General features: G+C 41.7%; 1 pseudogene; it reads right to left on the reverse strand.

Moving 5' to 3' along the window:
- Positions 1 to 13,666: 13,666 nt before the first annotated feature.
- On the reverse strand, positions 13,667 to 15,620 carry LOC149028784 (tryptophan N-monooxygenase CYP79A68 pseudogene; annotated as a pseudogene).
- Positions 15,621 to 16,062: the final 442 nt, after the last annotated feature.

Genomic DNA, 16,062 nt, shown 5'->3' on the forward strand with positions numbered 1-16,062 from the left:
CAGCATCTCTTCTACTGTCTCAACTCAAAAAGGAAAGAAAAACAAAGATGGAGGAGAAGAAAAGAGAGTAGACATACCTTTTGATGCAAAAAGAAGAGTTTCGACGAAGATCCGTCAAGAAAACACCAAGGATGCAAGAGAGATGACTTGCAGAGGTCTTTGGTTCGTCCCAGAGAGTTTGGAGGCAGCAAATACGAAGTGGACTCGAGATTGGACTTAAATAGAGCAAGAACAACCTAATTGCCAAAGACAGCACTCATTGGTCGAGTGGATTGGTCGATCGGCCCAATCGACCAATCAATCGACCAATGCTTGACCAAGAAGACCAAAACAGGGAATTGAAGGTCCAGATCAAATCCAATCCTAAAGGGGTTTTGCACACAAGTCAAGTGACTTACCTAATAGGTAGAAATGCCTTCAAACCAAGATAGAGAGCACTCCAAGTCCATCAACTAATCAGATCTTCATCAGGATTCAGTTTCCATAAATAGAACCTCATCATCAACTTTCATGGATTCAAAGCCAGACACCAAGTCCTCTACTGGGATGGCCCAAAGCTGACTTCTTACTTTACTTCGGGTCATCGGACCTACAAATAACAAGGTTTCCGGGTCAAGGTTAGGGCTGGGTTTTACATACACCCCTGCCTCTGAGTTGATTTGGTTCAATCCAAATCCCCTGTGACTTACTTGAAGCGTTTTTCTCCAAGTTGCACCAACTTTATGACGAAACTCAAACGTTTCCTCGTATTTGTGTATAAGTTATCCTTCCCAAGAAATTGAAAATATTCTTTTCATTTAATACTGGTGCGACGGTTGGTTTTTGTTGCGCATTCTCGTATCAGTTGCATATTGCTCCACGTGGAGACTTGGGATGAACTTAGCTCTTAAGTTTCAAATTTGAAACGTCCTTATCTCCTGACTGTTCATCTTGGATTTGTTTTTCGAAATTCGAACCGTCCCTCGTCCTTCACCCTTGATTCGTACGAGCTTTAAACCGTCGCATCACCCCCCTGGGGCTATTTAAACCCCTCAGGTGTGCTTCAAACTTGCTTTCATCCTTTGTAGGAGTAGTTGTTTATCTGATTACTTTCTCTTCGCCTTCGTTCATTAACAAAACTTGTCTTCGTCCTTTGTTGCCTTTGCATTCCTATCCTCTGACGATACCCTGAACAGAACTTGAACAAGTAAGTTTTCTCATTCTTTTTCTGTCTGATTCGTTGGCTTTCTCCTCCCTGAATAACTCCAAAGTATTATACTTGGGGGTTATTCATTCCGGAAGCTCTTTGCTGGAAACTCCTTTTTTGATATCTGAACTTCAGACATCTAGGGTTTCCCTTTTTTTCTTTTTTCTTTTTGTTGGCTGACCTCTTGAACTGACGACGTTTGACTTTCCTTGCAGTGCCTCCAAGAGTTAACTTGGATGTTGTTAGGGAAAAATCTACTAAGAAGACTACTCCAGTGGTGGAAAAGGTTGTTCAACGCGAAGAGGCTGCTGTTGGTGATTCTCCTGAAGTTCAAATTCCCACAGCCTTTGTTGATGCCTCGTTGGCGTCTTCTTCCATGATGGAGACCGTTCGGTCCACCAAGGAAGATGTGATTCCTTCTGTTATCGTTCAGGCTTCTGAAACTCCAGCTGGTGCCTCGTTGGCATCTTCTTCCATGATGGAGACCGTTCGGTCTGCTAAAGAAGATGTAGTTCCTTCAGCTGTAGTCCGAGCCTCTGAAATCCCATCTGGTGCCTCGTTGACATCTTCCTCCATGCCTTCAATGGTCATGGATGCAGTCACAGATACTGCTCCTCTGACAGTGGAGGAGGTTTTTCAAGAGGCCGAGGATTCTGCTTCCAAAAGGAAGCGTCCTCGGTCAGATGATGAAGTGTACAGGCCTTCCTGGTAGTTGAAGAGGTCTGACTTGGTGACAGGCGATTTTGAAAAGGCACTAGAATGGTGCACTTTTGCTCAGATGCCTGCCGAGAACAGAGCCTTCAATGTTGTTCCAAACAAGGCCTTTATAAGGTCATTCATGCTGTAAGTATCTCTTCATCGTTTTTCTTTCCTAAAATTTTTCTACTTCCAACTAACTTCTTTCGGTATTGCAGGAGCCTAGCTGATAACTTCCACAAGCAGGTGGAATCAACTTTTAGGCTTAGTATCCTAAGCAATGATCTTTCCCGGCTTCGGGAAGAATCCAAAGCCAAAGACGCCGAGCTTACTCATCATCAGGATAGGCTTTGGGAAGTTGCCCGAGTGAAGAATTCTAAAATCGGGCGACTTCATTCAGATTTGGATGGCGCTAGGGAGAGAATTCAAAAGCTAGAGCGGGAAGTTGAGAAGCTTTCGGGAGAGTTGAGGGGTTTGAAGCTAAAGCTTCTGCGCCTCCGTCTTAAAGGCAAGCCATTACTCCCCTGCCCGAAACTCTTCCGACTGATGTTCGCAGGGCTTGTATCTTCAAATACTTGCATAGCAAGCCATTTGTTAATATGATGAATGCCTATTGTAACATCCAGCCCAAACCTAGCCCGGACACCCTATTTATTTTGGGATAAAGAAAGACTTGTTCAATGTTAGACCTTAAAAGTTGGACTTTAATTTCAATATTATTATCTTTGAAAACCTTAGGAAGCCATGCCAGACCTTTCCCTTAGGGTAGACCTGTACTGTCTGGCCTTATCCTAACCTTGACCCGGCCATGGACCTGTTATGTTTGTAGGTCCGAAAACCCGAAGTGGGGGAAATGAGACTTGTGGACCCTTTTGGTTGATGTTTTGTTGCCGGAACCCAAGCCCTTGGACATTAACGATGATGCCCCTCACTTGAGAGCATTGTCAGTGTTAGTTTTGAATCTGCGCACCAAAGAGGGGTGAATTAGTTGAAATACCAACTGAACTCTTGTGCTCAATCTGATTATATTTCTCGAAACTAGACTTCTTGATGGACTTGTAGGAGAAAACCCCACTCAATTTGACCCCATATAGCCCTCCAAATCCCTGTCCGAAGTTGCTGAACTATGTCTAGCAAATCCTGCTTGCTCATCGAAGAAGGTGAGCTTAGTTGGTAGACCTAATGAACTCCCATGCTTGATCCAAAAGTATTTCTGGAAACTAGACTTCTTGATTGACTTTTATGAGAAAACATCACTCAATTTGACTTTGTATAGCCCTCCGAATCCCTGTTCAAAGTTGCTGAACTATTTCTGGATTTTCTCTTGAAACCTGTTACCTGTTTTGGTCGATCCTTTTGGTCGATGCCATCAACCAAAACCATCGACCAAAGTGAAACCTCTAACTTAGAACAATATTTTACTCATTTCAACACCTGAGAAGGTGGGAAGGCTCCTCTTTGGCTTGGGTGATGATCTTCTACAATAATCATTGTCTCTTTTCTCCAACTATCATCTTCCAAGGTATGATTCTCTCTCGTGCTCTCTATTCTACTCACTTCCTTTCTTCTTTTACTGATGAGACCGTGGCCAAGGTGCTGCAACCTTGCAAACACCTTGCCATGAACGTCTCTTCCCATTTATACTTGCTTTTCCTTCATTCTTGCTATGCCTCACTTACATCTTGATCCTTACATATACATTACCATGATTCCTTGCTTAACAACTTGATTACAAAGATGTGGAGTATGATTAGTCTAATCTATGGCTTGCAAATGATTTTAATCATGTTCCTAACCTGTTCCCCAACTAATTCTCTAGCTTCCCTTTCAATTACATCAATTTCTCATGAATGCTAGGATTCTTGTCTTTAGAACATAGGACCTCAATTTGGGGGTTTTCATTTGGACCATTGGATTTGTGATAATACTTGCTTGGTAGTGTTCTTACATTGTTATTAATCATCCCTCCAAGTTTCGGATCGATCCGAACCCCGGAAGACCATTTCGGACCAAAATCCCCAAAATCCACTATTCTGTCCCGAAGGAAATTTTGGTCGATCCTTTTGGTCGATACCATCGACCAAGACCATCGACCAAACTTGTTGCTGACAGCAACCTTGCTTCGTATTGATCCTTTTGACCTCCGATTTTCCCGATTTCTTTTCTAACCTTTCATTTATGTTTGTTTAGGGTCTTAACAATTCTTTTGGACTATTTCTTAGTATTCTCAATTCATCATCAACTCAACCTAAGGTAAGGATGGTTATCTCCATAAACATATAGATCATCAACTTATGATTCATGTTCTTATTTATGAATCCTTCTGAAGTACTTTCTCCACTTTTATTATTAAATTATTTGGATACAAGGAATTGATCTTGCTTTTGATTATATTATTGTGCTAAGTGACTATGATCATTCCCAAACTTGATCGGCGGGACTGTAATTCACTCCCCGAGTAATCCAGATAAGGTATCCCCTTGGTGGATTTAGGGCGGGATGTGACACCTATAATTTGCAGGTTTATCGGGACGGCGAGAACAAGGTATGGGAGTCGATCCTAAGGAGAAATCCTTATTCATCCCGAAGTGTTTGAAAAGCTATGACTTCCTCTTCCTGCTTGGGCTAAGGATGTGGTAGATTTTCCCATTCCAGATCCGAATATAATGCATTATCTTGATGACTCTCCTCCTTTGTCCCCCCTTAAAGGATTCAGCTATGAAGAGCTTGCCTCGAATGCAAGTTTGACTAAGGGCCAGGCTTCTTCAGAAAAAGCTAGATGAAGAGTATGGAATTGCGGAGGATTTTGTCTTGTAGGTGGGAGCTTACGGAACTCTTCGCAATCACCGAGGATGAGAAGGGTCAGTCAAATGATGAGAGGACCTATGTCTCCACAGCCAGCAGTCCACCTATGTCTTCCCGACTCTGTTTCAACATATGGGAGCCACTTCAATTTCTTCTTGACTCTGTGTTGCTTCCTAGAAAGCTGCTTTTGTATTTTTTCCCGATTCTGTTTCAACAAAGGAAAGTTTACGGAACTCTTCGCAATCACCGATGATGATACTTAGAATTTGTTGTTTCTTGACCGAACGAAGATTTGACCTCAACCCTTGTTACCTCACGTGCATTTTTCCTGAGAACTTTTTGATGTTGTAAGGGTTGGACCCTTCTGGTCGTTTCAAAGATTTAAAGAATTAACTTTATCCTTAAACTTTGTCAATCATCAAAGTCTTTGCTTTAGTATGCCTTAGCCGATCGAAACCGTTGCTTTTACTTAAGAATTTCCGAAGAATTTTTCTAAGCTTTCGGAGTTCGCACTCGGGTTTTAAACCGATGCCTTACTTAGGAATTTCTGAAGAATTCTTCTAAGCTTTCGGAGGTCTCACTCGGGTTTTAAACCGATGCCTCTATGACAACTTAAGAAGTTCCTTAGAAATTCATTAAACTTGTGAAGGTCCCACTCGGATTTTAAACCGATGCCTTACTTAGGAATTTCCGAAGAATTCTTCTAAGTTTTCGGAGGTCTTACTCGGGTTTTAAATCGATGCCTCTATGACTACTTAAGAATTTCCTTAGAAATTCATTAAGCTTGCGAAGGTCCCACTCGGGTTTTAAACCGATGCCTTACTTAGGAATTTCCGAAGAGTTCTTCTAAGCTTTCGGAGGTCCCACTCGGGTTTTAAACCGATGCCTCTATGACTACTTAAGAGTTTCCTTAGAAATTCATTAAGCTTGCAAAGGTCCCACTCGGGTTTTAAACCGATGCCTTACTTAGGAATTTATGAAGAATTCTTCTAAGCTTTTTGGAGGTCCCACTCGGGTTTTAAACTGATGCCTCTATGACTACTTAAGAATTTCCTTAGAAATTCATTAAGCTTGCGAAGGTCCCACTCGGGTTTTAAACCGAATGCCTTACTTAGGAATTTCTGAAGAATTCTTCTAAGCTTTTGGAGGTCTCATTTGGGTTTTAAACCGATGCCTCTTGATTTGATCCATTTTTGCTGAATATTGTGTGTCGCCCCCAATCAAAAGATGTTGTGTTGAAAACCAAGAATTGCATTGATTGAGTTGAATGCCTTACATCATAAATGAAAATGATAATCTTCTAGGGATAATATTTCTTCAGATGTCTAGCATTCCACGAATGATCCAGCTCTTTTTATGTTGGCATGTTGTTCAGCTTATATGCCCCCGAGCCGGCTGGCTTGATTACCAGATAAGGTCCTTCCCACGAAGGATCTAATTTCTTCTGATGGCGTGGATTTGAAGCTAACGTATTCCTTAACACTAGATGTCCCGCTCGGTACTGCCGTCGCTTTACTCAGGAATTATAGTGTGATGCTATCCTTCGCTGATAGTGTTGGGTTCGGGCAACTACTTTTGTCTGAACTTCATCTAGTAGTTTGAGGCTATCTAGCAATCCTTGTTTGTTTGCTTTTTCTTTGAATTCTCTTTCCCGAAGTGTCCCATCCATTACTTTGACGGGTGCTAATGCTTCAGATCCATAAGCCAATTTAAATGGAGTTTCTCCGGTGGGAGTCCGAACTGTAGTTCGATAGGCCCACAGAACATTGTGCAATTCTTCAACCCATAAGCCTTTGTCAGACTCGAGTCTTTTCTTTATTCCATCGAGTAGCATTCGGTTGGTAACCTCCACTTGCCCGTTGCTCTGTGGCTATGCTACTGATAACATTCGATGTTCAATTAGGTAAGTGTTGCAGAACTGCTCGAACTGTGGGTTGTCAAATTGGGTACCATGGTCGGTTACAAGGATTTTTGGCATCTCAAACCTATAGATGATAAATTCCAACACGAACTTCTCCACCCTCTTTTCAATGATGGTTGCCAAAGCATTAGCTTCTACCCATTTGGTGAAGTAATCAATTGCTATGATGAAATATTCTCTTCCACCCGCAGCCTTGGTGAATTTTCCCAGACTATCAATTCTCCACATCGCAAAGGGGATGGGGTCCAGAATTGATGTTAGGGTTTTAGCTGGCCTTTTTGATACTGTGGCATGGATTTGGCAATTGTTATAGCGACGAACGTATTCCGTTGCCGCCTCTTAGAGCTTCGGCCATTACAAACCGAGCCTTAAGATTTTGTGGGCCAGAGCTCGATCGCCCATATGCGCTCCACAAATTCCTTCATGAACTTTTGCCAACACTATTTTCAATCCTTCGGGACCCAAACATCTCAAGAGGGGTCCATCATAAGATCTTCGGTACAGCCTTCCATTCTGCATTACAAACCTTAACACCCATACCTTGATTACTTTTGCTTCCTTTGGATCTTCTGGTAGATTATCATCTCTGAGATATTCCACGATCGGGTCCATCTAGCATCGTTCAATTTCAATATAGGATATCTCCTTTTTCTGACTGCTTGAGAATGCTAGTTCTTCAATGTAGACCGAAGGGTCTAGAGTCTTCTTTTTGGCATTAGCCAGTTTCGAAAGCTCAGCTGCCATTGCATTTTCTTTTCTTGGAATCTGACATACTTTCAGATTCTTGAATTCCTTCTGCAACTCTTGCACGATTTCTTGATATTTTTGCAATCGGGGCTCCTTAACGCCATACTCTCCTTGCATTTGATTGACAATAAGCTGTGAGTCACTGAAGATAGTTACCTCTGCTATTGCCAGTGCTTTTGACAGATGGAGTCTAGCTATCAAGGCCTTATATTCTGCCTCATTGTTGCTTGCTTCAAATGTGAACCTCAAAGCATAACGAATTATGAATCCTGCCGGGCTTTTCAAAAGAATCCCAGCCCCAGCCCCTTGCTTATTGCTCGAACCGTCTACGTATACCTTCCACATGGTTGGAATACTAGGTTCGGCCACTTCCTCGGTCACTGTAGTTGTTTCTACCATGAAATCGGCCAATGCTTGGGCCTTGATTGCCGTTCGAGGCTTGAAACTTACTTGGAATTTGCCAAGCTCGACCGACCATGCTACCATTCTTCCAGACAAATCAGGCTTATGAAGAACTTTATTAAGAGGAAAAGTAGTCAATACCTCTATAGGATGTGCTTGAAAGTATGGCCTTAGTTTCCTGGCTGCTATCATAAGAGCCAAAGCTTGCTTCTCGATCTGGGAATATCACGTTTCTGCGTCGATGACCACATGGCTGACATAATAGATTGGCCATTGCTTCTTGTCTTTCTCCCGAACAAGTACCGCACTCACCGCCGAGCATGATGTTGCTAAATAAATTTGCAATATTTCTCCTTTCTCTGGTCGGGATAGAAGCAGTGGTTTACCCAGTGTTTCTTTCAGATTTTCGAACGCCTTTTGACATTCTTCTGACCATTTTGCCTCCTTACTGCCCCTCAATTCCTTTAGTGCTTTGAAAAAAGGGAGGCATTTTTCTCCTAACTGTGAGATGAATCGGTTCAACGCAGCTACTCTTCCTGTTAGGCATTGCACATCCCAAACGGTCTTAGGAGATTCCATGTTAATCAAAGCCTGTATTTTGGCCGGGTTAGCCTCAATACCTCTTTTAGATACCATGAAACCTAAGAATTTCCCTGATGATACACCGAAGGCACACTTTTCGGGGTTCAGCTTCATCTGGTATTTTCGGAGTACCGAAAATACTTCTGCCAAATCTTCAATATGCTTTGATCTTGCTGTGCTTTTCACCAGCATATCATCAATGTATGCTTCCATATTTCTCCCGATCAGATCCTTGAATATTTTGTTTACTGGCCCTCGATAAGTAGCCCCTGCGTTCTTCAGGCCGAACGGCATGACTTTGTAATAGAAGCTTTCACGATCGGTCATGAAAGAAAAAAACTTTTCATCCTCCCGGCTCATGAGGATCTGGTTATACCCCGAATATGCATCCATAAAACTTAACGTTTCATATCCAGCGGTGGCATCTATTAAAAGATCTATCCGGGGCAACGGATAACAGTCTTTCGGGCAAGCCTTGTTGAGATCTGTGTAATCTGTGCACATTCTCCATTTTCCATTCGCCTTCTTGACCATTACCACATTGGCCAACTAGATTGGGCATTCGATGGGTTCAATGAACCCTGAATTTTTCAACTTTTCGACTTCGCCCCTGATGGCCTCGTGCTTTTCTATCAAGAAGTTTCTCCTCTTCTGAATAACTGGTTTTACCTTTGGATCTATCCAAGTTTGTGCTCTACTACCTACCGATCGATTCCTGACATATCCTCCGCAGACCATGCGAACACATCACTGTTTTCCCGAAGGAATAACTTCAGTTTTGCTTTGAATTCCTTCAACTGCTAGGATCCGATATGGGTAGTTCTTTTTTCATTATCAGGATCCAACTGGATTCGTTCCAACCTTTCCACTGGCTCGGGTCTTTGCATTTCTGTCTCATCCTGATCATCCCGTATCTCTATTGGCAATGTCGTGGCCTTCCTCGGGCCTTCCTTATCTTTCAGATGCGCCACGTAGCACTGTCGGGATATTCTTTGGTCAGAGGAAACCTAACCGATTCCCATATTAGTAGGGAATTTTATCTTTAGGTGCTTTGTCAAAACTACAACACCTAACTTTGATAAGGATGGCCTACCGAGAATGACGTTGTAAGCCGGAAGTTCCCGAACTACCTGGAAGTTCACCTGAATAGTAGCTACTTTGGGGAAATTCCAATTGATAAATCCAGTTGTACCGATCCTTCGACTATAGCTGACGACCCAAAGCCGCCGTAAAGATGCGTAGATGACGGCTCCATTAGATCTTCCTCGACTTTGAGCTTTTGATAAGCCTCATAAGATAAAAGGTCTACAGCAGACCTTATGTCAACCAATACTTTGTGCACCTCTTAGCGTGCAATTTCTACCTTGATGACTATGGCGTCATCATGAGGTATACATACGTCTCTCTCATCTTCTTCACCGAAGGTGATCGAACCCTCACCATTCAGTCTTTTCCGCTTCTGCATTTCTCCGATTCCAATAAATTTGGATTTGGCCTTCAACTTTTGGAGTGACTCAGGTTCGGGTCCTCCGAATATTGTCAAAATGGGTGATCGGGTAGCATCGATCACTTCTTTGCCTTTCTTAGATTTAGGAGCTTCGGTTGGCCGCTCTCGACTTACCGAGCGCTCCCTTTTGTCACCTATTCCTCGTGGTTCTGTCCGTCCCCCCTTGACGAAGCCGGATAGGTGACCTTGCGATATCAATCTCTCGATATCGACCTTTAAATGCCTACACTCATTGGTATAGTGTCTGTAATCCTTATGGAAATGGCAATACCTCTCCATATTTCGCTCCCCAGGCTTTGTTGGAAGCTTTGGTGGCCATTTTAGGATATTTTGCCCCTTGATGATATTTAAGATGTCTGCCTGAGGAGTATTCAAGGATGTATACTCGCTTTGATCGAGAGATCTCTGTCGCCAAGCCATACGGGGCCTTCCAACTCGATTCTGAACATGCTGCTTGGGCTTTTGCTTTTTCTTGGGAGCTTTCTGCTCCTTTGCAGAAGAGGCCTTCGTGTCTCCCTGACGTGCATCCAAGATCTCTGTTACTTCCGCCTGTTTCTGACACCTTTGCACCAGTTCAGCGTAGGTGGTAGGCATATCCTGAAGTAATAACTCCAAGAGTCTTTGGTTGGTGAGTCTAGTGAACAAAGCAGTTTTAGCTACTTGTTCATCTAGATTCTCAATCTCCATCATGACCCTGTTGAATCTTTTCTGGCATTCCCAAATCGATTCGCTTTTCCCTTGTCTAATAGTAAACAAGGTTTCCTCGGTCTTCTTGATCTGAATTCCGCTTTGGAATCGACCAATGAATTTACGTGCTAGCTCCTCAAAGTCCACAATTCTTCCTGAAGGAAAGTTCGAGAACCACTTCTGCGTTGCTCCGGTCAGAGATGAACTGAATACCCTGCAAAGAATTTCATCTGAATTACCACCCAATGCCATAGTCTGCTAGTAATAACTAATATGAGCAATAGGATCTCCCAAACCGTCGAACGAAGAAAAAGCTGGTAACCGGAAATTGTGAGGAAATTGATATCTGGCTATTGCTTCGGCGAACGGGGTTTTCCTGATGACCGAATATATGTCGTTAGTTATTCTTCCTCTACTCAGTTGTCCAAACCTCTGATTAATATTGGCTTGTTCTTGGCCAATATGCATTGAATGGTCATCGGTGACACGAGCATTGTCCCGAACCGCACGCCTGAGGGTTGGTGAGTGAGTTCGCACTCCTGCTTCTAACCTTGTCGTTGAATGCGTAGTGCTTCCTTGCGGTCGTTAGAATCACTCATCTCTTCTAGGGAGTTCCCCAATTCTTCTTGGTTCTCTGCCTTGTCTCTAGGCATCTTCCAGAAATTCTTGACCAACATTCTGGTCCTCTAGAGGCCTTCTTTCCCTTCGTGGGGAATGACCTTGTGGAAGAGAGGTAAATACCTCCTCCCCTTCTCTTACACGCCTTCCCACTTCGCGCTGACCAGGAGCCTGCGGCGCCACCACTTGCCTAACCAATGTCCGAAGCGTTTGATTCATCTCCAGGAATTGGAGCTTCAGTTGATCCAACTGCTGTTGGAGTAGATTAGGAGGATGCAATTGGTCATTGCCCCCTTGTCCACCATCTTCTTGTACTTCATTAGGTCGACTTCCTTCAGGAATATCATCTAGATTGTTCCCTCCTGGAAGTTGAGTGTTAGCATCTTGTTGAGCCACCGCAGCTGCTGATGATGATTTGGTAACCATGACTTTCTGAAGCATTTCCCACAGACGACGCCAAATGATGCGTCCAAAATCCGCTCAGCCCTTAGATCACGTATGAATGACCTGCAAAAACAATCGTCAGATGTGGCCTGACCGCGGGGGTCGGAGTCCACCTCCGAAGGCTAAGTCAGTTGATGAACTGATCATAAAAGGCTCTGCTTAAGTCCAGAGCAAAAGTATGAATACAAATATAAGGAATACGATTCAGATACCTCTCTTGTACGTAGGTCACGTCTTATATAGTGTTTACCTTCGAATCTCCTTCGTTGGATTTACTTGAACCTTCTTCGGGTGGCCATCTAATCTTATCGATTAGATCAGTTGATAATAGATCCATTCGTTGGTGGGATAATGAATAACTGCATGATCATAGCGTGGCAGTTATCTGAGTAAGCACGATCGTTTGCTCCCGTAAGTGCCGTTAACCGTCTCCTTGACGATTCGTCCACTCCGATTATTACGGAATCGAGCGTGCCTGTTGACTGAGTCAGGTTTCTTCCTCAACAAGCTATCTTTAAACCCTGCCCACTCGGATGCGAGTCGGTCCGTTTCTTCTCGACCGGGGTCGAGGGTTGAACCAAGGGCGGACCCGGTTCGGTAATTATTTTTCCCGTATCACTCTATAAATCCACATTTGGATCTCCTATCATCTTTGTTGCGAATAGAAAATGTGTAAAAGTAAATAAAAACGATTACAATCCAACTAGAAGCATGAATACAGAGGGGGAAAGAAAAAGAAAAAAAAAAGCTCGGCCAGTAATTTTAAAATTGCAGTTGTACATAATTTTACCAAGTGTGGCGGACCAGTCTCAATAAATGGTCAACTCGATGAATATCAAACTAGGGGCTAGGCCAAGAGCCACAAAAAGTTACCGCATATGCACTCTATAATGCTGGGTTAGTTTGCAAAGGTGGGGTGAAAAAAAAAAACAAGTTGGTCCCATGTGTAAAACAAGTTGGCCCCATGTGTAGTGGGGTGAGGGAGAAGGAAATGAAAGGAAATGAAATGATTTTATGGAAAAATGTTAATTGTGGGTCTCACTTTTTTATTTTTCTACACTTTTCCACAAAGTTCCACACATTTTGTAGGATTTTGAAAAGGCTTGAGATGGAAAAGTTGGCACGCCACCTCAAGCAATCAAACAAACTATATTTTTAGGATTTAAAGGAAAATTTTATTTTTTCAATAATTTTTCCACCTTTTTTTCCCCACCCTACCTTTATTCCAGCAAATAAACGCAGCCTTATTGCTAGAGCCCAAGCCCCTGTGGCTGAGCGAGGTGGGAAGGATTGGTTCAAGAGTCTAACTAGTTAAGCTTAAGCATATCTTGCTTTCATGGTTTCTAGTTGGATTCCATCTAACAAAGCTTTGCCGAAGCCTTTAATTTTGTCTATTCCTATCAAAGGATCTGCTGAAGAGACAGCAACCTTGGCATCCTTTTAGTGGCGGCACAATCTTTATTTTGTCTGCCTGGCAATGCCAGAGGTTGTCATATCTAGTCTCTCCTATCATATCTAGTGCCAACCCCTGATAGGATAGAATGAAGCTTCCATCCTTTTGGTGTATCTTCTTGAGAGGAGATCTATGCCATTTGGATGATCCAATGGTCAATCATGTTCAACTACAAATACCCTTCCTTACAAACCATTCTATATCCGATTAAATTATTCATTAGATACGTTTTATTGATTTCACAAATATATGTGTTAGCGACAAAATTCTTTTCTAGATTTTCTATTAAAATAAATAATTAAAAAAAACTAAAAAAAAAACATATCAATAGTAAAATACATAAGAAAATCAAGGATGATCAAAGAAAAGTAGAAGAAAAGAAATTTGCCAATAGAAAATTAGAAATCTAAAACCAATTTGCAATATTATATTCATTTAATTTAAGAGAATTTTTATTAACAAGATAAGTATCCATTTAACAGATTTTTTATTAACAAGATAAGTATCTAAAAGTAATATAACAAATTTGTTCAAATATAATTGAACAAGGATATGTTAATGCCACAAAACAATTTGAATCTGGTACTTCTAGTATGTACTTAAATTTTCAAATCAACTCTAGTTCGCAAATTTATTGCAGTCCATAGGATAAGCATGAATGGGCAGGCGAGGATTAGCATGTACACGTAATGGTTTGGCCATAAAAATATCGGTTTTTGACTCATTGACTTCAATAGTTGACTCACAGGGGGTTAATCCCCAACTAAACCCTTGAAGGAGCCTAGCCAATAGCATAACAGTCATAATCGAGCCAAGCTCAACCCCAATGCATCCGCGCCTCCCAGTGCTAAATGAGATGAACCATAATTCTGGTTCACCCAGATCAACCAACATGGGAAGATCCTTCAAATGTCGTTCAGGCTTGAACTCAAGTGGATCATCCCACACTTTAGGGTTTCGACCTAGCCCAATTCTACTTAAAAGGACATGACTCCCCTTGGGAATGAAGTAACCCGCAACCATCGTATCAGCATTGGAGACATGTGGAAGATTAAAAGGGGCAACTGGGTGTAGTCGAAAGGCTTCCCTAGCACATGCCTTGATGTAATTGAGTTGCGGTATGTCGGTTTCTTGAACCAACCTTTCCTTTCCAACAACCTTGTCAATTTCTTCAATAGCTTTTAGAAGCATCTCAGGCTTGTTAATCATCTCTGCCAAGGCCCATTCAACTGTATTTGATGGATTGTCTACCGTTGCATACATTAATTCCTGCAAAAATGATTTCACATTGAGTAAATTCAAATTCTTCACATTTACCATTCATCATAGTTTAGCTAATTATTAAAGAAAAATGATCTTGCTTTGAAAGGGACAAGTGTTAAAAATCCAACCATGTGGATTGGAAAAGAGGGTTCGCCCATGTTTTATTTTTTTGTTTATAGGGGGGGGGGGGGAAGTAATGGATCCAGACTCTTTATGGTTTAATATATTGCATATGACCGTTTTCCATATTAACATAACTAAAAAAAATAAAGAATAAATGATGCATTAAGAATCATACCGCAATTTGAGCTTTAATCTCTTCTGAGGATAGCAACGGGTTCCCATTTGAATCTTTTATCGAAATGAAGACGTCAAGAAGATCTTGAGTTTCCTTCTTCTTCCCATCTCTCCATGCTTGAATCCTTTCATCAATTATGGGGTCATGGTATTTATTAACAATCCTTATACCTTCCCTTATGATCTTCTCATGTCCATTTAAATCGAGTCTCCTCAAACTAGGTATGTAGTCTGATACACAAAATGCATAAAAGTGAGAAAGCACAGTGAAAAGTGCATGAACGTGTTCTTCTTCTTCAACACCAGGCCCTCCATCCTCCTTTCCTTTCCCAAAGTATCTCTTGTTGAACATCATCTTTCTAATGACATTTCCACAGTATTGCCTGCCTGCAACTCTGATGTCCACAACTGAACCACTAACGCATTGATTGTATACATAGTGGACAAGATTATCAGCTTCTTCAGTTCTTTTCTCTAGGAGCCATCTGATTCTCATGGGATTCATAACCTGAGAAGCCACCAACTTTCTCATCTTCTTCCATTGATTACCCCATGGTGTAACAGCAGTCGACAAGAATCCATGGCTTGCATACTCAGTTGCCATTGTAATTGGTCTTGAAGCAAACACAAAATCTTGTTTTTTCAAGATCTCTCTGCCAATTTTTGGGCAAGTAACAGGAATTACATGCACGTTTCCAAATCGAAAACATGCAATATCAATATTCTTCTCCTTCATGAACCAAAGAATCCATCGGAATACCGGCTTCTTATAGAACAATTCTGGAATGCTACCAACAATAGGCCATGGAACAGGACCAGGTGGGAGTCGAGCTGGCCTAGACTTCTTATGAACCTTAGACCAAAATTGGGCAAGGAAAAGAAAGGAAACAAGGATGAGAAGTGCAATAGTTTGGTGGGTGAAGCTTATTAGGGTACTACTTATGGTGGTGGTTACCTGAGGACCCCATGGAAGGGTAAAGAATAGGGAGATATGAGAGGTGTTGTTCTCCATGACTGCGGAGAAGATGCTAAGGCTTGACAGTGGCATTCAGGTGTTGAAGGATGAAAGGAGGTTGTGCTGTAAGCTAACCCTCTATATAGTGATTTATTTGGCGTGTTTTTCAAGCTGTGTGGATAAAATAATCCGAAATAACAAAACTTTGTTTTCTTTATGTTCACATGTGCCCAGACTACAATTATTCTCTGACATAGAAATATCAAAGCTTATAAGAAATACAATATTTGATATGACCATAATATAATGCAAGTATTCAAATTCATTATTGCATGTCCTTGGTACAAAAAGATATATTCATGCCCACGATAGAAGGTACATAGAATAAAAATATTAATCACTGTATTGTGAGTTGAGGTGGTTGTGATCTTCGGTTGATATGAAAATGTTTTTAATGCTTATGTTATGACAATGATTTAAATAATTTAAATAATTCTAG

The sequence above is a fragment of the Hakea prostrata genome, chromosome 1, assembly GCF_041222555.1.
Source record: "Hakea prostrata isolate BN-2017 chromosome 1, UWA_Hpros_2, whole genome shotgun sequence".
Classification (NCBI taxonomy): Eukaryota; Viridiplantae; Streptophyta; class Magnoliopsida; order Proteales; family Proteaceae; genus Hakea; species Hakea prostrata.